Source organism: Canis lupus, chromosome 13, assembly GCF_048164855.1.
Source record: "Canis lupus baileyi chromosome 13, mCanLup2.hap1, whole genome shotgun sequence".
In the NCBI taxonomy this organism is placed as follows: Eukaryota; Metazoa; Chordata; class Mammalia; order Carnivora; family Canidae; genus Canis; species Canis lupus.
Genome location: NC_132850.1, coordinates 52,074,046 through 52,087,570, shown reverse-complemented (window position 1 = coordinate 52,087,570; position 13,525 = coordinate 52,074,046). Strand labels below are relative to the sequence as shown.

Here is a 13,525-nt window from a genome sequence, read left to right as displayed (position 1 = left end):
CAGTCATTGAGTTATTTTGGTGGCTTATGTTTTCACTGGCCTTTTAATGTTTCTTCCAGTATTGAGTTGTTAGGGACTTGACGTGAAAACAGAGGTCAAAACAACTAGATTTCTTCAAATATAAGGACAGGTTAATGAAGGATGTGGGAAAAGGGACCCCATGCAGGCTATGAAGTCAGCACCCCAACTATGTGGACATGTAGACGGTTTCCTCCAGGACATAAAGGGGCCAGATTTTTTTAGACTGGACTTCTGCACATAATTACCCTTTTATAGCATCACTGTCAAAGCTCACACTTAACCAACACACATTGGTCAAACAATACTAGATTACGCAGGAGTAAACCGTCTGATAGCACTAATTCAAATACAGTGAAATTCTTTACAGAGAACCACGTATAAAAGGCAAGACTGCCTTGGGAATAAAAAGTGGAGACTCCAGAAATAGGCTGTTTTTTCCTCAGATCTCAGTTCTGCTACTTTTTAGATGTGCAACCTGAGGTAAAGTAGGCTGTTGAACCTATGTCTCAGGATCCTCTTCTATAATATAAAGATATATTGTTTCATTGGTTTGCATAAGAATGAACGAGCTAATACATGTACCAAGATGCCTCGTACATAGTTCATTATTAACAATAACCAGTGTCATATATACATAGGATTTCTCTTTACTTTCACAGGTATTACATTTTCTTTAAAATATATATTGGGTTGGGACACCTGGGTGGCTCAGCAGTTTAGCGCCTGCCTTTGGCCCAGGGCATGATCCTGGAGTCTCGGGGTCGAGTCCCACAGTCTCCCTCTGCCTATGTCTCTGCATCTCTCTCTCTCTCCGTCTCTCATGAATAAATAAATAAAATCTTTTTAAAAAACACATATGTATTGCTTTTATGGATAAAATGCTAAATTACTCCGGGCTGCCAGAAAAATCCCCTTAATAGTTCCATTCTTTACTAGTTTTGTCCTTTTTTCAGTACTCAGTGACTATGTTATTATTTTATCTCTAAATTACAAGAACAGGGGTGCCTGGGTTGTTCAGTCAGTTAAGTGTCCAATTCTTGATTTTGGCTCAGGTCACAGTCTCAGGGTTCAGAGATGGAGCCCTGCATCGGGCTCCCCACTGGGCATGGTCCAGCCGGCTTAAGAGTCTCTCTCTGCCCCTCCCCCCCATAGTAAATGAATAATAAATTGCGAATACAAATATTTTTATTAGGGACACCTGGGTGGCTCAGCCATTGAGTGTCTGCCTTCGGCTCAGGATGTGATCCTGGGGTCCAGGATCAAGTCCCCCATGAGGTTCCCTGTGGGGAGTCTGCTTCTCCCTCTGCCTATGTCTCTGTCTGTATCTCTCATGAATAAATAAAATCCTTAAACAACTGTTTTTATGAAACATTTGAATACTTTCGAAAACTATATATGGGTAGAAGATAGCACTGCCAGCTACTAACTGGAATTTTTTTTTTTTTTTTTTTTATCATTTTAGCCATGTAGAAGTGTTTATCAGTGACATTACGAACATCTGCAGCGTCGTGTAGCCATCACCACTGGAAAATTTTTTAGAAAGTAAAACTGAAATTATTTATCCAAGTCAACTTACAGCTCACTGGAGATGCAACTGACTTTTAAAAGGAGTTTTCATAATTACCATTAGGGGCATAACTAGGCTGTTTTCATAGTTGGCACCCCTTGAGCAATGACTCATTGTCAATTACAGTTTATAGTTACATTTGAACTCTTCTTTTTTCAAGACTGCACAGGAAATCTTGGCAGTTTATCCTTACATAGTTTAAAACACTTCTGTACATAAAATATCTCATGTATTGAAGAGCTGCTAATCCTCCAATTCACCTCTAACTGCAGATATGCTGACTCGTATAGATTATTCCTGTTAAGAATGGCAATAACCTTAAAAAGTCCCATCCTAGAAAGCAGTAACTCACTCAGTGCTGCCTAAGTATATGCACAGATGTGCCATTAAACCCCACCGAGCAAATACAGAGATACTAAAAAGAGTGAGAAAGACTATACCTCAGGTTGTACACGAGCACTAGTTTCTAACACTAAAGCTCCAAAGGATACAAGTTGTTTTGAATATTGGGCATTGCACCAAAGTACCAGATAAAAGCTTGTCAAAGTAAAAAAGTGACATGTGTTAAGTTATGTGCTGCCGTAATTCTAACCACTGCCCCATCTTGAGAAAGAATGTTATTTTTAAAAGTTAGAAGAACAAAATAAAATTCACAACACTGTTACTGGTATGTTGTCTGGCTAATTTTTTCCCAGGGTAACAAATAAGGATCCTAGGCCCCCAACAGCTTCTAATGAATAAATCCTCCAGCAATGATTAGCTAAGATGCTAATGCTTTTACTACTGGCTTCAATGGGGCTTTGATAGGGCTTTCCCTCTGGCCAGGATTTCCAATGTCAAACAGACAGGAAAAAGAGAGTGCAGACAGACATTCTAACCCTTTCCACAGTCTCATAACATGTTAAAACAGAGGATACATAAAGAACATTTGATTTACTAAGGGTCCGGGCCCCAGGAAAGATGCAAACGCATACTCTCCAAGCGTATTAGAACACAGGTAGTGCCACAGCCCTAAAAACAACACTGCAGCCCTAAAAACGCTGTTTCTCACAGCTGCTGACTGCCAGCAGGAACAATGGAATTAGCCTTGGCTCTGTCTGGAAAATGTCAAGCGTCCCATCAATCTCTCCAGGACAGACAGAGACAGGTTTGTATTTAACATCTCACCTATAGGTTGGGGACCTCAGCGACAAGGAGGACAGCCATGAAGGCTGACAAATGCCCAGCCCTAAGTAAAATGTAGAGCTGTCACTGGAAAGCTCTCAAGATGAGAACTTTTCAAGTCCGGGAGTGCTAATCATGACCTACCAGGGGTGTGTCTGAGTGATGGACCCTTTAGGGAAGCTGTAGCTCAACTAAGCATCTTTTTAACTATGTGAATTTTTCCTAAGAGGGTGCTGGGACCAGGTCTTTGGCGTTGAGCCGATCAGCAAGCAGAAGGTCTTAGAATGCAAATGTTCCTAAGGGTCTTCAAAGAAGCCCTCTGGCCTCAAGGGCCAGCACTGCTTTGCTCCAGGGGTCAGAAGCCTGAAGCTCTCTGGCTCCCTTGAAGGGAGAGGGTGGGAGGGAAGAAGAGAGAATATGTAGGTTTCATTTCAAGGTATATTTCGGAGGAAAACATGTTCCTGAAAGTCAGTTCAGTGCTCGGGATTTTCCTGAAAGAGGGTTCGTGGGACCCTGTTGCTCAGCTGGTCACTCGCGCTCTAGGCCAACAATAGCCAAAAGTAAACGTCAAGGAAAACCCCACAGAAAGCTTTTCCCCTTCATTTCTGACTTGTATCAGGGATGAGGTGGGTGCCCAAGAGCTGGCCCACACCCTGCTGACGACAATGGGGGGGGGGGGGGAGGCAGAGGAAGCCTGGTTTGGGGAGAAAGCGGGAGAAGGCGGGGGAACACCCAGCCCTTTTATCTGGGGGAGAAAACAGGGTGAGGAGAGTGCAGGCGAGTCTAAAATGGAATTCTTGCTCTCCTCTAATTCATTGGGAAAGTCCACTCCGCGACCACGCAGCTTCCAGAACCGCTCCTGACCATTCAGCACAGACGGTCGGCCCCGCGGCCCAACAGGGGCGGCCTGCAGCGGGCGGCGCGGGCCCGGGTGCGCGACCCGCAGCCCCACCCCCTCCCCCCTCCCCCCTCCCCGGCCGCGAGCGCAACGCCCGGGCGCAGGGAGAAGCACGCGCGGCTTTGAACGTGCATTCTCAGTCGCTCCCAAGGTCCCCAAACCGAGGGGGAAAAAAAAAAAAAAAGCAAACGAGCGCCAAAGGATGCTCGAGAGAGACGGGAGGAAGCGCTCGCTACTCCTTCCAGGACGACAACCGAGGGTCAGTGGAGGGGGTCGCGGACGGCCGAGCACCAGGGGCACGTCTGTGCGGGCAGAGGGCAGCACAGCACCCCCAGGGCCTGAAGAAGTCGGGCGCCGGGCGCGCGATTTCTCTCGAGAAGTCTGGACACACCGTAGTTTCCTAGGTCTTTGCACCCGCGAGCGATCCCCCCCGGGTCCGGGGTACCCCCCCCCCCGCCACTCACCCCACGGCCGCGGCTGGCGGTGCAGGAGGCTCGGGGCGCCGCGTCCGCCCGGATCGCAGGGAGCGCGCCGGCTTCCGAGGCGCCGCGGGGGCGCGGGCGGGGGCGCGAGGTCCCCCCGGGAGCCGCCGAGATGGGCGCCCACACGGCCGCGCGGGCTCGGCGGCGGCGGGGCGAGGGCGCGCTCCGGGCCGGGCGGGAACCAGCGAGCCTCCGCGCCCCGGAGCGCCGAGCGCCCACCCGGCCTCGGGCAGAGCCGCGGCGCGCCCGCCCCCCCGGGGCCCCTCGGGGCGGCCGCTCGGGGCGGGCCGGGGGGAGGGGGTCGCCCGGCCCCGCCCCGCCGCCCGGGGGACCCGCTCACGGCCCGCCCCCGCCCCGCAGCCGCGCGGAGTCCAGAAGCCGGCGGGGAACGGGTCCCGGTGCTGGAGGCCAAAGCGCGGCTGCCGCGGTCCGCCGAGCCGGGCTCCGCCCCGCCCTCGAGCCTCGGCGGCGGCACCTACCCACGTCCGGGCTCTGGGTCCCGGGAGAGGCAGCCTCACGGCCGCACTGCGGCTCAGCCGAGGAGCAGCCGAGAGCCGGCAAAAAAAAAAAAAAAAAAAAAGTCGAGGAGAGACTCGTGGCGTTCGGTGGGAGGATGAAAGCGAGAGCCCGCAGCCCCCGAGCCCGCGGCCCCGCCGGCCCCGCCTCCTCCGGACCCCGCAGCCGAGGGCGCCGCTTCGGGTCGGAACTCGCCCGGCCCGGCCGAGTGTGCAGGAGCAAGGGCCGCCCTGTCCTCGGCCCGCATCGCCCGGACGCGTCCCCGCCAACCCCGCACCCACTTTCGGGAGCGGCAAGTCGCGGCGCGCCCCGTGACCCAGCTCGTCCTCCCGACGCGGGTCCAACCCGCGGGCTCGGCCGCAGGGCACCGCTCGCCGTCCTCGCAGCCTGCGCGGCGCAGGCACCGAAGTCGCTCGGGGGGAGCGGAGGGAGCGCGCGGGCAGCCGAGACGCGGCGCCCCCGCCCCGCCCCCGCCCCGCCCCCCGGGGTGCCGGCTCGGGCCCACTCACCGCGGCCGGCGCTCCCCGCTCCCCGCTCCCCGGCGCCGGCTCCCGGAGTCCGCAGCCGCGGCGGCTCGGGACCGCGAGGGGGCAGGGCGGCGCGGGGCGGGGCTCGGCCGCGGCCGCAGGTAACAATGCGGCGGACCCGCCCGCTCCCGCCCGCTCCCGGCGCCCGCCAAGGGCAGCACGTCCTTTCCTGCCCGGCCCCTTCCCCCTCCCGGCCTCCGGCCTCCGGCCTCCGAGCGGCGGCGGCGCTCACCTGCGCCCACCGGGGCCCGGGGGCCCGAAGCCGCCGCCCGCACGCCGCTCCCCGCACCCGGAGGCCCCGAGGGCGGCAGGGGCGGCGGGAACCCGACAGGTACGTGTGTGGAGGAGACCAGGTGTCCTCGTGCCAGCAGCGCGGGCACGCGCCGCGCCGGAGCCCGCAGGTGCTTCCCACCTGGCGGCCTCTCCGCAACCTCCCCGCCACCCTTCCCCGCGCACACGCACACTCGGGCACGCACCCCCCGCGCGCGCACTCCGGCGCGCACACCCCCTCCGCGCGCACACTCGGGCACGTGCACACACAGCCCGCGCGCACACTCGGGCACGCATCCCCCCTCTGCGCGCACACTCGGGCACGTGCACACAGCCCGCGCGCTCACTCCGGCACGCATCCCCCCTCCGCGCGCACACTCCGGCGCGCACACCCCCTCCGCGCGCACACTCGGGTACGTGCACACAGCCCGCGCGCACACCCCGGCGCGCACACCCCCTCCGCGCGCACCCGGGCACGCATCCCCCCTCCGCGCGCACACTCGGGCACGTGCACACAGCCCGCGCGCACACTCTGGCACGCACCCCCCCTCCGCGCGCACACTCGGACACGTGCACGCACACCCCCTCCGCGCGCACCCGGGCACGCATCCCCCCTCCGCGCGCACACTCGGGCACGCGCACACGCGCACACACAGGCGCGCGCCGGGCCCCCTGCGCCCCACGCTGGCGTCGCCCCGGGCAGCGTTCGGGGGCCCGGCCCGGTCCCTAGAAGCCGAGTCCCGGCCGAGCGGGGGCTCCCCAGACGGCGGCTCCTGCCTGGCTGCTGCCAACCTGTAGGTTTGTTACTTACTTTTTGTTTGTTTTAAATCCCCTCAGCGAGGACGGTTAACGGGAACCGCTCGGTTATAGTGAAGCAAAGCACAAAGTCCCGCGGAAGCCCGATCGCGTGAACGACGCGGTCTGCGAAAGAGCCCTCGGGGGAGACGGAGAGGGGTGCAGTCGCATCTTTCCTCCGAGTGACTTGTGAAGGCAGCCGGTGAGAAACGGAGGCAAAGAAGCCTTCCCTGGGCCAAGCAGCCTATGGGAAGTCAGCTGCAGGGGCGGGGAGGCGCCCTGCGCGGGGATGAAGTCATCCTTACCTTTGACTCGGTTAGCAGATAACAGACCACAGTTTTCCAGCCTCCGGTGCCTATGACTCTGTCTCTCCACCCTGGTCTTCAACCCCTGAACTCCCACAACTGGTCCTCCAAGGAGATGGAAAAAGCGAAGCCAAAACAAAAACACAGTAAACAAAAACCGAAATCCATGCCAGCCAACAGCCCGTTGAGTAGCCGTTGAACAGGCTTGTGCTGCAATGAGGAGCAGATCCCACCGAGACCACAGAAAACCTCAAGGAGTGGGAAACGTAGTAAAAGAGAAAGCTCCATGCTCAGGGAGTTCATATTAATTCCAAAGGAATATGGCCCACACAGGCAGAAGTTTAATTAAGGAATTTCGAGGGGATCCCTGGGTGGCTCAGCGGTTTGGCGCCTGCCTTTGGCCCAGGATATGATCCTGGGGTCCCAGGATCGAGTCCCACGTCGGGCTCCCTGCATGGAGCCTGCTTCTCCCTCTGCCTGTGTCTCTATCTCTCTGGGTCTCTCATGAATAAGTAAATAAAATCTTACAAAAAAAAAAAAAAGGGAATTTCAAAATTGAGGAGTAGCAGGGTATCCTCTCCTTCTGTGTAGGCCTGGCTAAATGAAAGGTCTACACCCGCTGCACACTTCTTGCTCTTCGACAACCCCCCCCCCCCACCTAGGCTTCCCCCACACTGTACAAAGTATGCACTTTCAAATCAGCCACTTTTTTGAAGAGTCAAATCCAGTGACCCTCAACCCCGAGTCTTTGTGAGTCTTTTTGATCTCCATGCAGCATCCTGGCCTACAGGCCTTTCCTCTGTCCCTCTGGCCTCCTCTGCTGACCCCTTTGGTCCTTCAGAGGACAGTAACTGGGTTCTTCCAACTCTATCTCCCATTTTCCCATGGGTTCCGCCTTCTGATTTGAACCGGGAAGGGTCCAGATCTTATAGGGCCTGAAGCTTATAGAACTCTTGAGGGAGCTTTTTAAAGAAAAACAATAACTTACAAACACAACGCTAGATGTGTGTCTTTGGACTTACTTGTCCAGGAGAGTGAGGGGCAGGAAAACTTGAGCTACCAGGCAAATCCACTTCTGATTTTACCTCTAGGTCAGCGACCTTTTTTTTTTTTTTTAAGATTTTATCCATTTTTTCATGAGAGACACAGAGAGAGAGGCAGAGGGAGAAGCAGGCTCCCTGCAGAGAGCCCAATGTGGGACTTGATCCCAGGACCACTGAGCCACCCAGGGGTCCCTAGGACAGCAACTCTTAAATCCATATGGTCTCTGGTCCAAATTCAATATCCAAGCATCAACTCATCTCTTCAAACAAGCACTTTTCTGGGATCCCTGGGTGGCTCAGCAGTTGAGTGCCTGCCTTCGGCCCAGGGCATGATCCTGGGGTTCTGGGATCAAGTCCCACATCAGGCTCCTTGCATGGAGCCTACTTCTCCCTCTGCCTGTGTCTCTGCCTCACTCTCTCCATGTCTCTCATGAATAAATAAATACAATTAAAAAAAAAAAAAAAAACTAGCACTTTTCCTACCCACACCTCTTATTTAAGACCTAAGTTTAAAATTTGAAATCCCAGCTTTCCTCCAGTTCTTTTTCTCCTCTGAGTTCCTTATATCTAAGTATTCACCAAACTCGTTGCTCTTTCCACAAGTCCTGTCTCTTACATCTCTGCTTTATATCCACATCCATTCACTTCCATTAGAGGAAGGGGGAGCTGATAATTACTTGCTCTTGGTCATGTGTCAGGCATCACATTTGATTCTCACACCAACCCTAGAAACCCACCATTCTATATTTTCTAGGTTAGAACAGTTCAGTTGGACCTCTGTGTCTACCGTCTCCTCTTTCCTCCCTGACTCTATCAGACCAGGGTTTTTGAAAGTCTGATTTCAGGGCACCTGGGGGGCTCAGTGGTTGAGCAGATATCTGCCTTTGGCTCAGGTTGAGATCCCCGGGTACTGGGATGAAGTCCCGCATGGGGCTCCCCGCAGGGAGCCTGCTTCTCCCTCTGCCTGTGTCTCTGCCTCTCTTTCTGTGTCTCTCATGAATACATACAATCTTTAAAGAAAAAAAAATTCTGATTTCATCACATTACCTACCTGTTCAAAGCATCTGTAAGTTCAGATACGTGCCTACAGGAAGAAAGTGGCAATCTTCAGCCTGACACTGGCTGCATGTTGGCCACCTTAGGTGGCCAAAAAGTAGTTGAGAGGCACAGAGCACAGCTCTCAAATAGAGTCAGTGTCTCTACGGATCTGAATCTAAGGCTGTAAATCTAAAGGACACTTTGTTCTTCAACTCTTAATACGCTGATTGGTACCCCCCATCTCACCTGAGTTTGTGCCTGGGACTTAAGGTCCCCTGCTTGTCTGGGTCCGGGAAATACCAGCAGCTCTGTCTGGGAGGAAGGCCAGCAAGACGCCTCAAGCCAAGTGTGCCCAAAGTCAGCCAAGCCCCTGGAATCTGTGACCTAGAGGAAGCTGCTGCTGGGACCCCAGGGGTGCCTGAGCAGCAGCCAGTGTGGCCAGTGTGCACTTTTCCAAGCCAGCCGAACCTCTTGGGAGTGCGTTTGTATCTTTGTGTGGCCTAGGCCATGGGCCCCACGGGTGCCAGCGCCAACCCCTGCCGAAGAACTTCTCCGTCTGCAGCTGTCTTCCCTCTTCCCAGACTGTCCTTGCCAGATTGCTCCTTTGCCTTTGCCCAGTTCATCTTCTCTCTTCTGGCTTCACTTCTTCAGCCCCGAGAAGCTTTTAGTATCTTCTACATCAAGCATTTTGTATTCGAATCTGTCATTAGGAGCTACTAAACAAAAGCTTCAAACCAAAATAAGTCAAATTTCAGAATCCATCCTAAAAAATACCTCACAGTTCTAAAACAGACTTATTTGCTTAAGGAATAGGTCTAAGGCGTGAGCTGACTTCATGGGCCCTCTAAGGAACCACAATTCACCCACAGAAATAAGTCCCATCTGGCACAGGATTGAGGCATCCAACTGATTTTTAAATCTCTTTCTCTTGGTGATGCAGACTGAAACTTCTTACTCTTTGTTCTTGTTAAAACGTATCTTGTGGGGGATCCCTGGGTAGCACAGCGGTTTGGAGCCTGCCTTTGGCCCAGGGCGCGATCCTGGAGACCCGGGATCGAATCCCACGTCGGGCTCCCTGCATGGAGCCTGCTTCTCCCTCTGCCTGTGTCTCTGCCTCTCTCTCTCTCTCTCTCTGTGACTATCATGAATAAATAAATAAAATCTTTAAAAAATAAAACGTTTGGAGCCCGATGTGGGGATTCCAGGATCACGCCCTGGGCTGAAGGCAGGCACTCAACCGCTGAGCCACCCAGGCGTCCCAAACGTATCTTGTTAAAACATATCTGATGAGATCAGTTGTTCAGTATTTAGATTATAGGCTGTATCTTTGCTCTTAAAATTGGAAACTGCAAAAGAAACTATACCAACTTTATAAACAGGTTTGCAGACAAACGCAAAGACGCACCACGACTTCTAATGACAGCCATTTCTTTTTTTTTTTTTTTTAAGTTTTAATTTTGGGGCAGCCCGGGTGGCTCAGCGGTTTAGTGCCAACTGTAGCCCAGGGTGTGATCCTGGAGACCCGAGATCGAGGCCCACGTCGGGCTCCCTGCATGGAGCCTGCTTCTCCCTCTGCCTGTGTCTCTGCCCCACCCCTCTCTCTCTCTCTCTCTCTCTCTCTCTCTCTCTGTGTCTCTCATGAATAAATAAATAAAATATTTAAAAATAAATAAATATTTTATTTTAAATTAAAAAAAAATCTTAAAAAAAAAAAACGGGGATCCCTGGGTGGCTTAGCGGTTTGGCGCCTGCTTTTGGCCCAGGGCGCGATCCTGGAGACCCAGGATAGAATCCCACGTCGGGCTCCCTGCATGGAGCCTGCTCTCCCTCTGCCTGTGTCTTTGCCTCTTTCTCTCTCTCTATGTCTATCATAAATAAATTTTTAAAAAATCTAAAAAAAAAAAGATTTTATTTATTCATGAGAAAGAGAGAGAGAGAGAGAGAGAGAGAGGCAGAGACACAAGCAGGGGGCCTGATGTGGGACTCGATCCCAAGACCCCAGGATCACACCCTGGGCCCAAGGCAGGCGCTAAACCGCTGAGCCACCCAAGGATCCCCCAATGACAGGCATTTCTAAAAGAAATTGCTAGACCTCCTTGTTCCCTTCAAAGGTTAAAAAGTATAAAATCGATAAAATCAACAAAATCAACAGAATTGCTGTTGTCACTATGAATGCAAATTCGCATCAAGTATCTGACAAAATGCAGACACTGGATTGCTCTTGTTTTCTGAACAACTTTATACTGAGAAAATGATGTTTTATTTTTTGCAGCCTAAGAAATGTAAATAGTAAGTTGCCTTGAAGTATAGTACACAATGACTAGGCTCTGATCATTAAAGGGGAGAAATTTTTTTCTGGGTGCTAAGTTGTAATTTCTGAAAATTTTAAGTAGAAAATGCTTTCATGGGTAGGGGCACCTGGCTGGCTCAGTCAGGAGTCTGACTCTTGATCTCAGCTCAGGTCTTGATCTCAGGGTTATGAGTTCAAGCCCGTGCCTCCACACCCAGTGTGGAGCCTACTTAAACAAAACAAAACAAAACAAAACAAAACAAAGAAAAAAAAAAAGAAAGAAAATACTTTCACATGGGATGCATGTGATGCTGATTATCCGTGGTAGCATCAACAAAGTATTTTCCTGGCCAGAAGTAAATACAGGTACTTCGTCAGCAACAGTGCCTGATTTGTTTGAGGGCAAGAGAGATTATAGACAATCCTTACCAACTGGTAAGAATGAGGTAATTAGACTACTGAAGACCTCTTTCTCCTCCTATTTCCTTAGAGCCCACTGTTCATTCGCTCCCTTTTAAGATGTGTGTGTGCGTGTGTGTATGTGTGTGTGTGTTGGAGGCAGGAATGTATGTGGAGACTAAGGTAAGAGATACACCGTGTACATTGCTGAGGTTCTCACCCAGAAAATCCTCAGCTAGGCTTTTTTTTTTTTAATAGTTTATAATTGATACGGCGCTTACACAACTGATGAATATGAATTATAAATGTCAACATTCAAATTTTGAGAAGAATAATACCTTTAAAATATAGCATGAGGGGCACCTGGGTGGCTCTGTCGGTTTAGCGTCTGCCTTGGGCTCAGGTCAGGATCCTGGGGTCCTGGGATCCAGTATGCCTCTGCATCCAGCTCCCTGCTCAGCCGGGAGTCGGCTTCTCCCTCTGCCTGCCCCCTGCCTTGTGCTGTCCCATGCTTGCTCTCTCTCTCTCTCTCAAATTAATAAAATCTTAAAAAAATATGTAACATGAAAGTGTATCCCTTCTCTCCACCACCCATCATCAAAAACAAGCACGTGAGTCTCAGTAAGAGGAATTAAGTTGAAGAGGATGTCAGATGCCAATTTCTTTTGCTCCTGGTTTTAACTGTTTCAGATTGTTTACCCTTTGAAAAAGGTAGAGGAGCAAACAGTAATTCGAAACCATAACACTCACAGTACAGGCAGTCCGCAAACAAACCCAGTGAATCAACAATATTGGTATGTGGTGGTGGTGGTGGTGGTGGTAGTGGTGACAGTGGGTGTGTGGGGGGTGGAGGGGGTGGGGTGGGGGTTTCCCTGGGGAAATAATATTTGCACATCTTGTACAAGACTTTGTAGGGCAAAAGAACAAGTTGGTGACTTAGCGATGTGTAAAGCCCTTTTTACCCCTTTTGAAAATCGAGTTTGTACTTAGTGTAGGGACCAGTTACGAACAAATACTTTTGCACGAAGCTTCTATTTTTAATAAGAAGGCAAATACTTTGGGTATGATAGCAAATAAACCTAGCCCACAGCAATTAGCATCTTAGTATTTTCGGGCCAGATACATAGAAATAATTCAAATGGACCGTTTTGGAGAAAGGGAGTAGGTAAGCCTTCTGGTGGAAATACCATTATTATTCAAGTTTTGACCTTAGCCACAGAGGGGATCCCTGCCAAAACACTTCGCATCACAATTAGCTCACATTTTGCACCCCTTTGTGGGCCTGATCCGGCTAACCCGGCACCAGGCTGCTTTGGGGTTAAACCGCGAACTTCTCTTTTCGTCTTCACTCCTAACTGCTGGCTCCTTCCAGAAGAAAGAGGCTACTGTATTCAGTCTAACTCAGAGAGGTGATATTAAACATTCAGCCAGTTGTAGCTTAAAATAAACAAAGGACATTACCCTCACATTTCTAAGTTCCTCTTTATCTGGTGTTTTTGTACATGTGATCAACTCTTGTGTGTTAAATTGGATATTAAGCCATAAAATGGAATAGAACATCTACACAAAGGATTTTTCTATAGGTGGTGACTTCTCAGGACTAGGCTCCAGAAAAGAGCAAACTGCTTTTAATTTTTTTTGACATGTTGCTGATTTCCGAGGTAAAACCCTGGGCTCTCTTTCCACGGTACTCCTTTGTTGAAGGCACAGGTGCAGGGAATTTCTGAATTTTTGAGGTTTGAATTGTGTCTTGCTTCCTGTGGGGTGACGGCCGGGCAGTGTCTCTCCGGGCGTCCGTCTTACACAGGGGGAGAGGGGATGTAGGGCAAACACGTCACTGAACACAGGACTTTAATTTACAGTGTATGATGGGATTATCTTTATGCTGGAAATTCCCCCCCCAACCCCACCCAAAAAGGACTATTTCTCTTCCCAGGGTGATTGAAAATCATCACTATGGATTCTTATTTACCCCAAGTTTGGAGTCACAAAGACACATCACATTTGTAATTTTATTTTATTTATTTTTTAAAGAATGCATTTATTCATGAAAGACAGGGACACAGGCAGGGACACAGGCAGAGGGAGAAGCAGGCTCCATGCAAGGAGCCCGATGTGGGACTCGATCCCAGGACCCAGTGATCATGCCCTGGGCCGAAGGCAGATGTTCAACCGCTGAGCCACCCAGGTGCCCACATTTGTAATTTTAA

The 13,525-nt window shown here is 51.4% G+C and overlaps 1 protein-coding gene across 4 annotated transcripts in view; it reads right to left on the bottom strand.

The window, feature by feature from the left end:
* Positions 1-6,469, bottom strand: part of FHDC1 (FH2 domain containing 1) — a 42,838-nt gene extending 36,369 nt beyond the window's left edge. Inside the window, exon 1 of one of the 4 annotated variants that reach the window (XM_072773676.1) lies at positions 6,257-6,469. The gene's annotated coding sequence lies outside the window, so the exon portion shown is untranslated. Of the gene's footprint in view, positions 1-4,114; positions 4,193-4,929; positions 5,063-5,157; positions 5,244-6,256 lie in introns of those variants that run through there. The other 3 variants (XM_072773677.1, XM_072773678.1, XM_072773680.1) reach the window with 3 other exon arrangements.
* Between the last annotated feature and the right edge of the window lie 7,056 nt (positions 6,470-13,525).